The 15455-nt window shown below is 38.0% G+C and overlaps 2 long non-coding RNA genes across 2 annotated transcripts in view; one reads left to right on the top strand and one right to left on the bottom strand.

Annotated features, from left to right (window-relative positions):
• On the bottom strand, window positions 1-11837 carry LOC121011808 (uncharacterized). Its single transcript, XR_005781775.1, has 3 exons — window positions 11697-11837; window positions 11297-11431; window positions 1-250 (listed from the first exon to the last, which is right to left on the bottom strand). It is a non-coding gene; the product is annotated as an uncharacterized LOC121011808 (long non-coding RNA).
• The window catches only part of LOC121011806 (uncharacterized), a 23181-nt gene continuing 19038 nt past the window's right edge, over window positions 11313-15455 (top strand). Inside the window, exon 1 of the long non-coding RNA XR_005781774.1 lies at window positions 11313-11427. This is a non-coding gene — a long non-coding RNA (uncharacterized LOC121011806). The remainder of the gene's footprint in view (window positions 11428-15455) is intronic.

The raw sequence follows: 15455 nt of genomic DNA on the forward strand, positions 1-15455 counted from the left end.
TCTCATTCCAAATTAAATTAAATTTAGCAAGCACATTTATTGATTATTTACTACATGAAAAGTATTCTTTCATATAATACCTTTACATCAAAGTAATGTACAGGAAGCAAATGATCAGCAATCTGTGGTTTCCATCCTCCAAGAGCTAGCCAACCATGGAAGGAACAGTCATCCATCCACACGCTTCACATTCTAGACCAGTGCTTCCAGTAGGAGTTTAATGCAATCCACATATGAAACTTTAAATTTTCTAGTAGTCAGATCAAAAAAAGTAAAAAGAGGTATAAAATAATTTCAATAATGCTTTATTTATCTAATATATTTCTAATGTTATCATTTCAATATGCAATCAATATGAAATTATTGAGTATTTTCCATTCCTTTTGTCATACTAAGTTTTTGAAGTCTGATGTGTATTCTGCAGGTATACCACATCTCAATGCAGATGCAAAATTTTCCTCAGAAATAACTTGATCTGTGGTTGAGTTTCATAATGGAAAAAGCAGATTTATATACCCAAGTTGTTCTATCCAGACATGTTGAAGAGTTTTGCAATAACTGAGTCAACTGTCAAAATATCAATCCCTTTAATATCTCCATTCACATTTCTAAAACCGGTTCATCTTTTATAGAAGAATTTCTTTGACTTTAAAACAAATATATTTCAGGTTCAAAATCATGTTTGTCCAAGTTAAATAAACTCACTAACTCTTGTACGATTAGTATCAAATTCCAAAGGATTTTATATAAATTGAAAGTAACTCTAAGTTTATAAATATTAAACTGTTATTCAAAATTTTCTTGCAGTTTATCCAGCTAATTTGTGTAATGCTGCCAATCATGAATAAAACCTTATACATTTTGGTCCATATTAGACAAAGTATACAAGTTATTAGGATTGATTTATATCACGAAAATGTTCAATTTCAACATAAATGCTTGCAGATTTATAGGTCTCATATAACTTTTCTCCCCCCTTAGAGCTTCAAATTTAGGTGTTCCTTGAGAAACATGATAGTGAGAAATCATAAGTCAGTAACACACTGACATTTTCATCTTTGATCACTAAATATTTAGCAAGCATTACTTCTGTTTCCAAAAAATTTAGTTAATCGCACAACAAATCTTTATAAAACTCTTCTACTATTCAACCAAAATGAAAAGAACACAAAGTTATTAAATTTATTGTCTCCTACTTCTTTCACCATTTCATAAACCAACAATGATTCATGCTCATTTGCACATATATACTGAAAAACTTTAACTGTATCCATGATACTTCATACTGTGCTTCTGAAAACTAGGCACAAGTATTTTCAATATATATTAAAAAGGAACAAAAAAATGAGTTTCTCATTAGCAATTTTTAAAATTTGAATCAGTTGATCTTTGATGTTGTTAGAAAGTTCTCGTATGCTATGAAAAATTATTTGGTGGCTTTAACTAGAGATATTTCGCTTTTTGGAAAACACATGTTTTAGTCTTTTCTTCATAATTTTCTAACAAGATTTCTAAAACACATAACTTTTTATACCATCTCTCCATCTAAAAGTGTTCATGTGTGCAGGTGCACACAAGAATTCAAGTTGTTTTATAGCTGAACAATGTTACAAACTCAGATCTTGCTAAAAATCATTTAAGAATGTTTTGTTGGTCATTTAATCATGGTTTTCAGGCAATTAACTTCATTGATCTTCTTTTGACTATTGATCAAATTTACTATTTATTTGTTGACCATGTCCATTTTCTTATCTTTAAAAACTTTTTATGTGACAAAGTTTTTTGGTTTTTTTGGTTTTTGTAACAACAAATTGCAATTCAGTGTGAAATTTGCAGCTTTCCTTCTTTCGATCTATCTTTTTTCTTTACTTTTCTGGGCATAGCACTAGCGTTTGCATTTTCATTTGATTCTACATCAGTATTACGCCCTTGTTTTAAATTTAAAAATCCATCCATCCTTATTTTTTTAATCTGGAAAAATAATTGAATTGTATTATAATTACAATAATGTGTTTCAATTTAGTTACCAGTTATAATTTACATAGGTACCACTATAACCCAAACTGCCTGCATAAAATATTCAGATAAATGCATTACATTACATTGGTGCCTAGAAAAAATATCATTCAGGGGCGCCTGGGTGGCTCCGTCAGTTAATCATCTGACTTCGGCTCAGGTCACGATCTCGCGGTTCGTGGGTTCCAGCCTCGTGTCGGGCTCTGTGCTGACAGCTAGCTCAGAGCCTGGAACCTATCTTTGGATTCTGTGTCTCCCTCTCTCTCTCTCTGTCCCTCCTGTGCTCTCTCTCTCTCTCTTTTTCTCTCTTTCTCAAAAATAAATAAAACATTAAAAAAATTAGAAAAAAATATCATTCAAATGGAATCAGTAGGTTGACACTGATTAGATCGGTGATGTGTTTATGTGTAATACTAGAAATGACACACAGGCCTAACACACACACTATACTATGGTAATAAAATCTGAGACAACACAGTGGTTAAAGTGAAATATGATCCTACCAAAACAATAAAGCTGTGCTTAATGGAGAAATATTTTACACTACTGCAGTTTTAAAATTAAAATTAAGCAAGTTTAAAAATTCAATTCCTCAGTTGTATTAGCCACATCTCAAGTGCTTAACAGCCACATGACTAGGTGGAAGGCAACCTCCATCAGATTCTCTACCTTTCTCTCCTCTCTTCTATCACTTTTTTTTTCCTTTCTCCCTTTCCCAGAGGAGAAAGAATTGTTAATCCAGTTGGGTTCCAAGTCATTGACTGAACCATATTTCCTAGTTGTTGTTTCTTCCATTTATTAGTGCCATGTAGATGGTTGGGTAAATTAAACCACAGTCAGCCTTCTGGTATCTCTAGTTCCTTCTTCTTTATAGCTAAGAATCTGCCTCTTCACAGCTGACTGGTCTTAACCTCTCTCTCTGTCTCTCTCTCTCCCCCTCCCTCCCTCCCACTCCTTCTATTCAACTAAGTGGGCACATTGACTGAGGGCTTCCCTATTGGAAATATGTCCTGTCATGTTGCATTATCTTCTGTCTTTGTCATTCATACTGATATAGACTGAATGTTCATGCTCCCTCCCCAAATACATATGTTGAAATCTAATCCCCAATGTAAGGGTATTTGGAAGTGAGGCCATTGGAAAGATCATGAGGGTGGACCCCTCATGAATGGGATTAGTGCTCTTAGAGACAACAGAGAGCTCCCTCGTGACATGGGAGGACACAGTGAAAAAAGGCCATCTATAATTCAGGAAGCAGGTCTTCACCAGACATCAGATCTGCTGGCACCTTGATATTAGAACTTCCAACCTTCCCAAACTGTGAGAAATAAGTTTCTGCTGTCAATTCAGTCTAGAGTATTCTGTTATAGCAGCCCCAAAACACTAAGACAGACATGTTCCTAAGTGCATATCCTTGGCTTGGTGGCTTTGTCTCCAGCAACATGCCATTGACTAGAAGTTGGCAAGTCCCAAGATTTGGATTTAGGGAAAGGACAGATCTACAGTGGCCTTTAGGCTTGGCCACAGGACCCTACCTAGGTCATTAGGGCATGGCACTGGAGATAATTTTAGTCAGGACTCTCTGATGCAAATGAGTAAATCCAGTGGAAAGTAGCTTAGGGGAAGAAAAAGAATTTATTGCCTTATACAATCAAACTATGGAAGGGCAGGAATGTAGCTATTTTATCCTTGGGGGTGACTATAACTGGATAAATATGCCTTCTGGACTGTCTTTTGCCCCTGCTTTCCTCAGCAAATTGGCTTCTTTCTCTCAGACCAGCATCTTCTGTAAGCTAGAATCTGAACACCTGCATCTTTCAGCTTTCCCTCTGGAGAAAAAAAAAAGAATCTCTTTCCTTAATTTGTATTCAAAAAAATCCCAAAAGGGCCCCAATGGCCTAATTTAGATAATCTGATCCCCTGGGAGAGTTGGAAGGGGAAGTAGTTCCCAAAAAAACAGTAAGAGATGCTGTTAGGAGGAGAAGTGTGCCAGAGAGACAAAGAGATGTCTATTGCCAGGAATTACAAACACTAGCCCAATTTCTAATAAGTCCATTTGTACTTCTTCCCTCTGTTTAAATACTTTAGTAACTTTAGGAGGGCAATGTGATTGGGCAAAGTCAAGATCTTTTTTCTGGAATCTTGAAATTAATATCAATATTTCATCCATGCTTCTAGTACAGCTCAATAAATGAATTCAAACTTCAGAATGCTTATTTAGAATGCTTCAGGAATGTGTATTGATGCATATGATTTTTTAAAAAACACATTTTTTAAACACAATTTAAAAAAGGGAGGGGGGGCGCCTGGATGGCTCAGTTGGTTAGGTGACCAACTTCGGCTCAGGTCATGATCTCGTGGTCCGTGAGTTCGAGCCCCGCGTTGGGCTCTGTGCTGACAGCTCAGAGCCTGGAGCCTGCTTCAGATTCTGTGTCTCCCCCTCTCTCTACCCCTCCCCTGTTCACACTCTGTGTCTTTCTCTCAATAATAAATAAACATTAAAAAATTTTAATAAAAAAAACATAAAATGAGTATGATCTGATTATTAGTGATTGAAGGCTCTTTCTGTTGTAAACTAAAAGACAAAAAAATAAATCTGGCTTACAAAAAAAAAAAAAAAATTGTGAGCTCGTGTGATTGAAAAGTCCAGGAGTAGTTTTACATTAGACATGACTACCTCCAGAGGCTCAAACAATGTTCCCAGGCTTCAGTCTCCTTCCATCTCATCTCTGCTTTGCTCTGTCTTAGCTCTTTTCACAGATGGATTCTACCCCCATGATGACAATAGTGCTGCCTGAAGCTCCAGACTTATATCCTATCTTCTTAGCAAGTCACAGTGGAAAGAACCTGCACCATTTCCAAAAGTTCCAATATACTTCCTAGAATTGGCTCTAATTGCCTCTAATGACCTAATTGCCTCTAATGAGCCTGGCAGGGGTGGCATCAACCTCACTAAAACCACCTGAACTCAGAGAAGGAACTATCAATTCCCTAGGGAAAGTCAGGGCACTTTTACCAGAAAAGGGGCCAGTGGTTTCTGGAAAAACAAAAATGATCAATCTCTGATACACAGATAATTTGAAAACTAAAAATAATAATCCTTGGGGCGCCTGGGTGGCGCAGTCGGTTAAGCGTCCGACTTCAGCCAGGTCACGATCTCGCGGTCCGGGAGTTCGAGCCCCGCGTCAGGCTCTGGGCTGATGGCTCAGAGCCTGGAGCCTGTTTCCGATTCTGTGTCTCCCTCTCTCTCTGCCCCTCCCCTGTTCATGCTCTGTCTCTCTCTGTCCCAAAAATAAATAAACGTTGAAAAAAAAATTAAAAAAAAAATAATAATCCTTAATTTCCCCATTCAAATATAACTATTGTTGGTATTTTGGCAAATTTACTCCCATTATTTTTCATATATATATACATATATATATATGTATATATAATTGTAATTATAATCTACTTAAAAATTTTTCTGCTTCTTCTCTTATCATTATATAATACACATTTTCCATATCTTTCTATAATTTTCCTAACCATAATTTTAATGAATACATATAGATGAACTTGGATGTCAAGATTGCTTCCTTTGCTTCAAAAAATAAAAATAAACTTGCGATAAACATCATCATGCATATAGCTTTTTTCATTGCTTGGATTATTTAGAACAGTTGAATTTCCAGAAGTTGGTTATTGGATCAAAAAGTATACATATATTTAAGTTCTTTGTATATTTTTCCCATTTCCCAAAAAGGAATGTAAGTATTCATAAAGCTATCAACAATGAATAAGTATTATATATATATAAAATGTTGTAAATTCAAAGTACACTCCTAAAGATGGTGAAGGTAGCAGTTCCTTCAGGGGTAATAAAAATGCTTATGAAGAGGATTTTTTAACCTTTTATTCTATGTCAGTTTTTCATAAACCAGTCATATACTACTCAATTATGCAGTTGCACATTTGTTCTTTTTGGAAAAAAAATTATGCTAATTGTACAAGAACACAACTTTAAAGGATATTATTTAATAAAGTAATATCAGTAACATGGTATTGGATTATTAGACATTTGAACTAGTTCTCATTTCAATAATACCTTCTGCACAATATAGTTAATTGAACATCTGGGCAAAAATTTGCCCACAAGAACATATATCACAATGTTGTTAGTAACACCAACACAATGCAGAGTTTTAGGTGTCTTTTAGGTGCCTCTTCTGAGTTTTAGGTGCCTTTCTCTACGAGTTTGCTAAACATCTCAAACCTGAATATTTTAAGGCATCTCAAACTTGTGCCCAACATAGAAATCATTCAGGAAATATCTGTTTGGTGAGTGAATGAATGAATGTTGACCAGTAAATCTACTTCACTTCCTATCATCCATTATGCTGAATAGCTTTTCATCTACCTAGTTACCCGAACTAGAAACCCCATCATCCTAGAGTCCATCTTCTTATGTACACTTTTACTTGATTAATCACGAAATTCTCTTGATTCTCTTCATCCTGTTGTCCCCACTCTCCAAGCCATTTCTATTGTCCTAGTTCACTCCATCATCATCTGTCACCTAGATTATTGATACAACCTCATTGGTCTCCTTCCTCTAGTCTCAGCCTTTCTTCACCCTCCTAACGTAGTGAACTTTCTAGAATTCACAGCCATCATGGTAGTCACTTTCCATGTCAAATTCCACAGTGGTGCACCATGCATACACAGGCTAAAATCTAATATCATCTGACCCCTGACTATCTGCCTTTGGCCCACCACTTGCACTTCACACTGTAGCTCAACTACACTGATTACATCCCTCTCAATCTGCACTAATCTTTCATATCTTTTTATTTTTGCATATGATTTGCATCTGCCTGCTCAGAATACTCTCTCTCTCTACTTTGTGAGTCTGATAGCAAATTTTTACTTTTTCTTCAAAACTCATGTTAAGAAAAAGTCCTTTGAAAATATTGAAGGGGAGGTCGGGTGAGGACAGGATCAGCTATATACTTCGGATGAACAGCTCTGAGTAAAGGTGTTGGTTGAAGCTATCGGAGTGGAAGGATTCTCAGGAAAGCATGAAATGAGAGACAAACAGTGCGGGCCGTGTTAGAAGGCAGAGGAAGAAGAAAATCAAGAGGAGCATAGGTGGATGCAATCTTCCATAAACCAAAAGAGGGAAGAGTTTTAAGCAGAATGAGATAGTAAAAACTTTAAATGCAGCAGAAAAATGGAGTAGGATAATGGCCTCAAAGCATGCAGTGGCTTTGATATTTAAGAGGCTTTCATGTAGTCTTAGAGCACCTTCAGTGGAAGATGGGGGCAAAATATGACCAATGTAGGCTAGTTGAAGAAGAAATGGAGTCGAAACTGTAGACTACACATTCCTTTTAAGGGCTGGAAGAAATAGATTGAAAGAGAGCCATTTGGTGGTGACTTGAGGAGTGGACAGAATAAAGGAAGGACTTTTTTTTTTTTTTAAGAATGACTATTAGTAAGCAGCAGGGAGAGAAAGCAGCAGGGGAGGAGGGGGTGATTAAGATACAGATCTGAGACCCAGGAATATCCCTAAAGAGACTAAATGGGATGGGACCAATGGACCAGAGGGTGGGCCTCTCATATAGGAGAAAAGCACCTTAGTCTCTAAGAATGTAAGAGAAGAGAAAATGCTGGGTGTGTTTGTCAACTTCCAAGATACTGAACAAGGCCTTGCTAACGTTTGCCAAACAATCAAAAGATAAGGAGATCCCTGAGAGGACTTCTACATATTTCACAATATTAGTCCTGGCCAATTTAAGCAAGGAGCGACAAGGGTTTAGTGATATAAGTGAATATGGAAAATGAATCTTTGTGAAGGAAATGGGGAAAGGTAGTGTTAGTTTGGAAATAGTGTCATGAAGATGGCGAGGGAAAGAGGGGAGAATAATACATGTGGCTAACATAAACTGAGGACAGTGTGGTCTTTGCAGCCTGCCAGACAGACCTGGGAGGAATGTTGGCTCTGCCACATACTAGCTTTGATCTGAAACTAGTTTCTTAACCTTCTCTGAGCCTGAATTTCTTCTTCCAAAAATAGAGTTAAAAACGCTTGCCTCTTGGGATTGGAATGGGGATTGGAGATAATATATTTTAAAATTTTTTTTTCAACGTTATTTATTTTTGGGACAGAGAGAGACAGAGCATGAACGGGGAAGGGGCAGAGAGAGAGGGAGACACAGAATCGGAAACAGGCTCCAGGCTCTGAGCCATCAGCCCAGAGCCTGACGTGGGGCTCGAACTCACGGACCGCGAGATCGTGACCTGGCTGAAGTCGGACGCTTAACCGACTGCGCCACCCAGGCGCCCCAGATAATATATTTTAAAAGGTGCAAAATATTTACTTTTTCTCACCTTCCATTTCCTCATTTCCCGGAAATATCACCTAGAGATATTTATTAACTATATAATAAAAATCTTCATTAAGGTATGTGCTGGAGAAGCTTTTTTAAAAGACATATGCATAGATAAATTTTTTAAATGCACAAATAGATTAAGATGGTTTACTTAAACATAGTACAAAAAATTAATAGGGTGAGGCAAGAAGGGAGTGAAAAGTAGAATTTATAGCTTGTGATTATAAAAGTATTAGAAACATTCTTTTTAAAGATAGTGTTGGTAGAGAAATCAATCAGTAGTTAGATGATGATGATAGATAGATAGATAGATAGATAGATAGATAATGACAGACAGACAGATATTATCCATAGGAAATAGTGTAGAGTGAGAAGAGAGACCACTTTTCTGGTGTATATCAACATTTTATGTTATATCATTTTATCATTATAAAGTAGGATCAAAGATTGATTCATCTCAGTATAAGCAAAAGAACATGGATTTGGGAAAAAGGCAACCATAGGTTTGAATATTCACTCTGTCTCAGACTATCTGGGTGATCTTGGACAAGTGAAAACTTCCTTAAAAGTCTCAGTATATTAGTTTCCTAGGCCATAAGAACGTACCAAAAATTGGGTGGCATAAAAAGAACAGAAATTTATTGTCTCACAATTCTGGAGGCTAGAAGTTCAAAACTAAGTTTTCAGCAGGGTCAAGCTTTCCTGAAGGCCCCAAGGAAAGATCTGTTCCAAGCCTTCTTCTAACTTCTAGTAGCCCCAGGTGTCCCTTGGCTTGTAGAAGCATCATTCCAATTGTCTGTCTTCATGTGGCATTATCCTGTCTCTGTGTCTTCACATAGTTGTCTTCTTATAAAGACATCAGTCATGTTGCATTAGGAGCCCACTCTACTCCAGTATGGCTTCAGCTTAACTTAAATCATTACAGCTGCAATAACCCTATTTCCAAATATAAAATTATATTCTAAGGTAACAAGGGTTAAGACTTCAACATATCATTGGGGGGGGGGGAGGGAGCATAATGCAAAGCATAGCATTTATTATCTTCATTCTTTAGGTGGGAATAAAAGTACCCTCCTTTCAAGGTTGTTATGAGAATCCTGTGTGAATATATATATTAAAAAAACCTAGCACAATATCTGACACACAGTATATGAGAAAAGTAAAGAAGAATAAAAGCCAGATATCAAAATGATAACTTTGGTTGTTACCATTTGATTCCTTGTTATTTGCCAAGAGCTTTTGGTGGAGAGATCTTACCAGGTTCTGTGATTCTTTAATATTGCATTTGCAGGTGACCTTGATTCAATATTTACTAGACACTTACTATATATTTGGCATTGTACCAGGCACAAAGATACTTAGGGGGAGGGGACTTGAGGCCACTTCTGTGATTTTCTAAGGTTGTTTGTACTACAAAGCCAACTCCTTATCCCAAAGCAGCACTCAAATCTACAAATTATGATCTAGAAAAGGGGTCAGCAAACTATGAGCCAGGGGCCCCAAATTTGAGCCCATGTGTTTGTAAATAAAGTTTTATTGAAAGACAGCCATGTCTATTTGTTTATGTATGGTCAATGGCTACTTTTGTGTTACTTTAGAGAGTTGAGTAGCTGTGACAGAGTTAGGCCCACAAAGCCTAAAATATTTAGTAATCTAATCCTTTATGTAAATGGTATATTTCTCAAAGTTCAGGCCTTGGCTGATACTCTTCTTGGTCCACAAGCCTATTAATTTTCAGAGCTTCAAGTTCATCTATAGTTTGGGCCCTGGCAACTTTGATTTTTCTGGTTTTGAGGCTCAAAACCTTGAGTTCATTCATTCATTTGATCATTCAAATGGATCCTTTGTGATGCAGTCTAAGCAAAAGAAAACCTGAAAAAGATGGTGTCCATATCTTCAAGGAATTTATAATCTGGGAAGGCAATCAAGTCTCTACACAAATGAGAATCACTAAAGGGAGTAGATAATAGCTATAGATAATGGCTTTAAAAGTGGTGAAGGCATGGAGAAGAAAGAGATAACTTTTATGATCACTATCCATCTAGTTGCTGATGCCAGAAATCAGTCATCCTTGACTCTTCATCTTCAATTACCTGCCACTCCATCCAGTTTTGTTAATTCTATGTCCAAAGTATCTCTCAAATCCATCCGTATCTCTTCATCCCCACTGCTACCATCCTAGTTCACATTACTGGATCAACACCAACCTACTCACTGACTTTCTTCCTTTAGTCTTGCCTTTCAATACATTCTCCACACCATCATCAGAGTGATCTTCGTAAATTTTAGATCTAATCATGACACCTTGCTACTTCAAAAACCTTTGATAGCTTTTTGTTAGGATAAAGTGTAGTCCGTGTCTTACAGAGTTCTCCAGAAACTGATTTCTGGTTTCCTGTCCACCTCCATTTTTTTCTTGCTGGACTATCCCATGTTCCACCCAAACTGGTGTTTGAGTGTTTGGAACTTATTGTGATCTCTCTCAACAGAAGCATTCCCTCATACTGTTTCTCTTACTGGAGCTCTGTCCCCTCTTCTCTCTCCTCAGTTCCTTACCTCCTTTTGCCCAGCTAGCTCCTTCATTCTTCAGGTCTCACATCAAATGATGGTTCCTACAGGAACCTTCCCTAACTTACTAGTCTAGCAAGATTGTAGTAGTCCCTCCTTATCTCTGCAGGATACGTTCCAAAACTCCTGGTGGATTCCTGAAGCCATAGGTAGTACTGGACCCTGTATATACTGTTTTTTCCCCCCGATACATGCATACCTATTGTAAAGTTCAATTTATAAATTAGTCACAGTAAGAACTTAACAACTCATAATAAATTAGAATAATTATAATAATACACCGTAATAAAATATATGAATATTATTCTCACTCTCAAAATATTTTTTTGCACTCTACTCACCCTTCTTCCTGTGGTGATGCACAAAGTGAGGTGAATGAGGTAGGCATTGTGACCTAGCATTAAGCTACTATGCCCTTCTGATGATAGGTCAGAAAGTGGATCATCTGCCTCTGGACTGTGGTTGAGAGCAGGTAACTGAAACCAAAAATAAGGGGGGACTATTGTACTTGATATTTACTGAGAGCCTCCAGCACTTTCCTTATGTAACAGCTACTCCCTTGTTTACTTCTCTCCTCTTGCTCTAAGTACTGAAGTTGGGAAAAACATGTTCCCTCTACTCCTCACCCCATCTCCCCACACCCAACTCACACCCAGCCCCCTCCCCACTCAGACTTGGCATCAACAGGCGCTCAATAAATGTTCCTTGGATGAAAGGGCAGGTAACTTTCCACTAGCTCACTTTTCTCTGTTGCAGACTGTAGGTGGGTCTCAGTGCTGGGGAAAGAAGGGGAACGAGAGAGTGGGCGTGCCTTGGAGGAAGAAGATTCGAAGCCTGGTTGGCTGGGAGGCTTATCTGTCAGGACCAGGGGCGGGGCCAAGAACACTGTTTAGTGGCTCCGTGGGGATGGGCGGAGTAGAAATGGCTGTCCTTGCTGGGCAGAGAGAGCCAGTGAGCTGGAATGAGAGAGTCACAGCCTGCGGGGGCGGGCAGGGGCTGCACCTGGAGCGTAGCTAAGTGACATCCTCCTTGGGTGGCTCAGGCGGCAGGTGCAGAATAAGTTGTTAATTGGGAAGCCGAATTCGTGGAGTCAACGCAGGGACAGGAGGGAAGATAATTCTTCATGAGCAGGGAGAAAGAAACCTTTCAGAAGCCAGGACTCCATTATTACACTTAACTTTTCTTTCTCTGTTCCCTCATCCCACCCTGCCACATCATCTAGTCCTTGATTTATTCAGGAAACCTCCTAAACAACTTAGAAGCAGTCCACTGATGCCAAAGAATGATACAGCACAGCTTCGATGTTAATGCTACCAGTTAGAGATGTATAGTTGATTATAATTTCTTCAAGTATTAGTTCGAACTAGGGTGGATTTTTTCACCCTTGCAGATGCACGAATACTGTTACTAATAAATGCAAAGTATATAGAAGCAAAAGTTGTGGGAGAGGAAGAATTAGATGAGTAACAATTACCCAGCATTTTATTTTCTTTGAAAGAACTAATGATACCTGCCTCCTCTTGCATTAGTTAGGTTGTTGTTTCAGATGCTTTTAAAATTGTCAAAATATATCTGAGATGAGGTCTCCACATCCTCAGTTGAAAATTGGGGAAACTAGAATAGTGTACCTTTGAAAAAAAGTACACCTAACCAAGATAATAAAATATGTAGGTGGACAGAAATCCAGCAGCTTTCTTCGTAAGATTTTAAACCAGAACTGAAGAAAGACCATCTGCCATCTCATCTGTGTCCACCTTTTTAGAGTCGTCTCTGATTTATTCATTCTACATTCTAGCCAGGCCAAACTATACAGTTTCTCCAGACTCATCTCATTTTCTTCTATTTCCTATACTGCTCCTTCACTATTTTTGCCTCAAAATTCAGCAAATATATCACCTCACCTAGAAAATTCCAGTATCTCTTTTCTCCAAGTACAGGAGTTTCCTCTACCACCACAGTGCTCTGTGATACTTATCTCTGATGGTGCTTGTCACATTGTGATGTAATTTTTCTTATCAGTTTCTGTACCGGATTGCTAGGGCAGTATCTTTATCTTGGTATTCCTATGTCTGGCCCAGTAGCAGTGGATATTGTGTAGATATTGGATGGACGAGTGGATGGACAGATGATGGATGGATGTACAGGTGAAGGGATAGCTGGAAGGATGGACATACATGTGGGAGTGAAGGGACAGATAAACAAATGAATAGATTGATGTTTGTACTAAGAGATATATAGGTGAGTAGATAGAAATAAAACTGATTTAGAGACTGAATCTTGATGGATGCTCTGGTTGGGAAACACTGAAAGGATCTTGATACCAGCTCAAGTAGATTGATGAAAAGGAAAGGGGAGGTAGTTGAGAATGGTTCAGTGAAATCATTCTTTCTATTGGAAAAAATATTGATAAAACATGTACTAAAGTTAATAAATGCCACATTGTAGGGGCGCCTGGGTGGCACAGTCGGTTAAGCGTCCGACTTCAGCCAGGTCACGATCTCGCGGTCCGTGAGTTCGAGCCCGGCGTCGGGCTCTGGGCTGGTGGCTCAGAGCCTGGAGCCTGTTTCCGATTCTGTGTCTCCCTCTCTCTCTGCCCCTCCCCCGTTCATGCTCTGTCTCTCTCTGTCTCAAAAATAAATAAACATTAAAAAAAATTAAAAAAAAATAAATGCCACATTGTAAGGAGCAGATAATACCAGTTTGATATCCTTAGTGTTTAAAATGCAAAATTCTAACATTTCCCTTCCCCTTTTGTCTCCATTTCTTTTTTAATCTCTAGTGTAAATATTATTAAACAGTCAATTGGAATATCCAGTAAGGAAACCCACATTAGTGTGATTATTTTTGAAAGATATCTAAAGTCTTTTTTTGTTGTTGCTGTTGTTAACTAAACCAATTGACTTCTGTGCCTCTAATCCCTGAAAGCAATCATTTTAATAGCAACAACCCTTTTTCTCTAATAATGCCTGACATGCGTAGAGCTTTATAAAATTTAGAAATATTTGTATGTACAATGTCATATCAATAACTCTGTGTGGTTACTTGAAATTGTTCATATTTTATAGATGAAGAAACTGAGACTCAAAGAAATTAGGTCTTATAGCCACATGGGCTAGTGTAATAGATGGAACTAATGTTCACAATTCTTTACTCCCTTCTGATTTTCCACTACAAAGTAACTTTGCAGTGTCTCCCAGCAAAATCAGTACAGTATTTATCTCTGACATACTGGCTTTGGTCTTGGCCATGTATTTGTTAGCCAATGGATTGTTAATGATCATGACATGAGCAGAGACCTTAAGTCCGTGTGGCTTACCTTGACCTCTTATGTTTCCGCTGTTGCCATAACATGTTCTGGATAGCTGTTAATCCCAGAAAGAGATATCTGGAGGGGACCAATCCTATCCTAGCTTGGACCCAAACCTAACTGGACCCAGGAGAGTCCAGCTTGGCCCAGCCACATACATGTAAGATCAACTAAACCCAAGCCAACTTGCAGATTTATGAGAAAAGAAAATAAATACTTAAACACAATCTTACCATATGATCCAGCGATCATTCTCATAGGTATTTACCCAAATGAGTTGAAAACTCATGTCTACAGAAATGTTTATAGCAGATTTATTCGTAATTACCCCCAAACCAGCATCAAGCAAAATGTCCTTCAGTAAGTTAATTGATTAACAAACTCTGGTAATCAATACAATGGAATATTATTCAGTGATAAAAGGAAATGAGCTATCAAGCCAAGAAAAGACATGGAGGAGCCTTAAAGACATACTGCTAGGGGCGCCTGGGTGGCTAGGTCGGTTAAGTGTCCGACTTCAGCTCAGGTCATGATGTCGAGGCTCCTGAGTTCCAGCCCCGCCTTGGGCTCTGTGCTCACAGCTCAGAGCCTGGAGCCGGATTTGGATTCTGTGTCTCTGTCTCTCTCTGTCCCTCCCCAGTTCGCGCTCTGTCTCTTTCTCTCTCTCAAAAATAAATAAACATTTCAAAAAAATTTAAAAAATGCATATTGCTAAGTGGAAGAAGCCAATTTGAAAAAGCTACATACATACTGTATGATTCCAACTGTATGATGTCTAGAAAAGGCAAAACTATAGAGACAGTAAAAATATTAGTGGTTGCCAGAGATTCAGGGGGAGGCGTCAGGGATGAATATATTGAGCCTGAGATTTTCAAGTCAATGAAACTATTCTGTATGATACTAAAGCACTGGATATACTATGACATTATGCATTTGTTAAAACCCATGAGACTGTACAACACAAAAAATGAATGCTAATGTAACTATGGACCTCAGTTAATAATAATGTATCAATATTAGCTCAACACTTGTAACCAATGTGCCATGCTAGAATGCAAGATGATAATAATAATAAAGCATGTACTCCAGGCCCTGCTATCTTAGTCATTTACATTTTTTTCCTGGACCCTATAGAATAATTTGTGATTCTTTCATAAATTTTGAAAGACACAATACAGAAAAATTCATTCCTC

This window comes from Herpailurus yagouaroundi, unplaced genomic scaffold (assembly GCF_014898765.1).
Source record: "Herpailurus yagouaroundi ecotype Mexico unplaced genomic scaffold, PumYag 195, whole genome shotgun sequence".
Classification (NCBI taxonomy): Eukaryota; Metazoa; Chordata; class Mammalia; order Carnivora; family Felidae; genus Herpailurus; species Herpailurus yagouaroundi.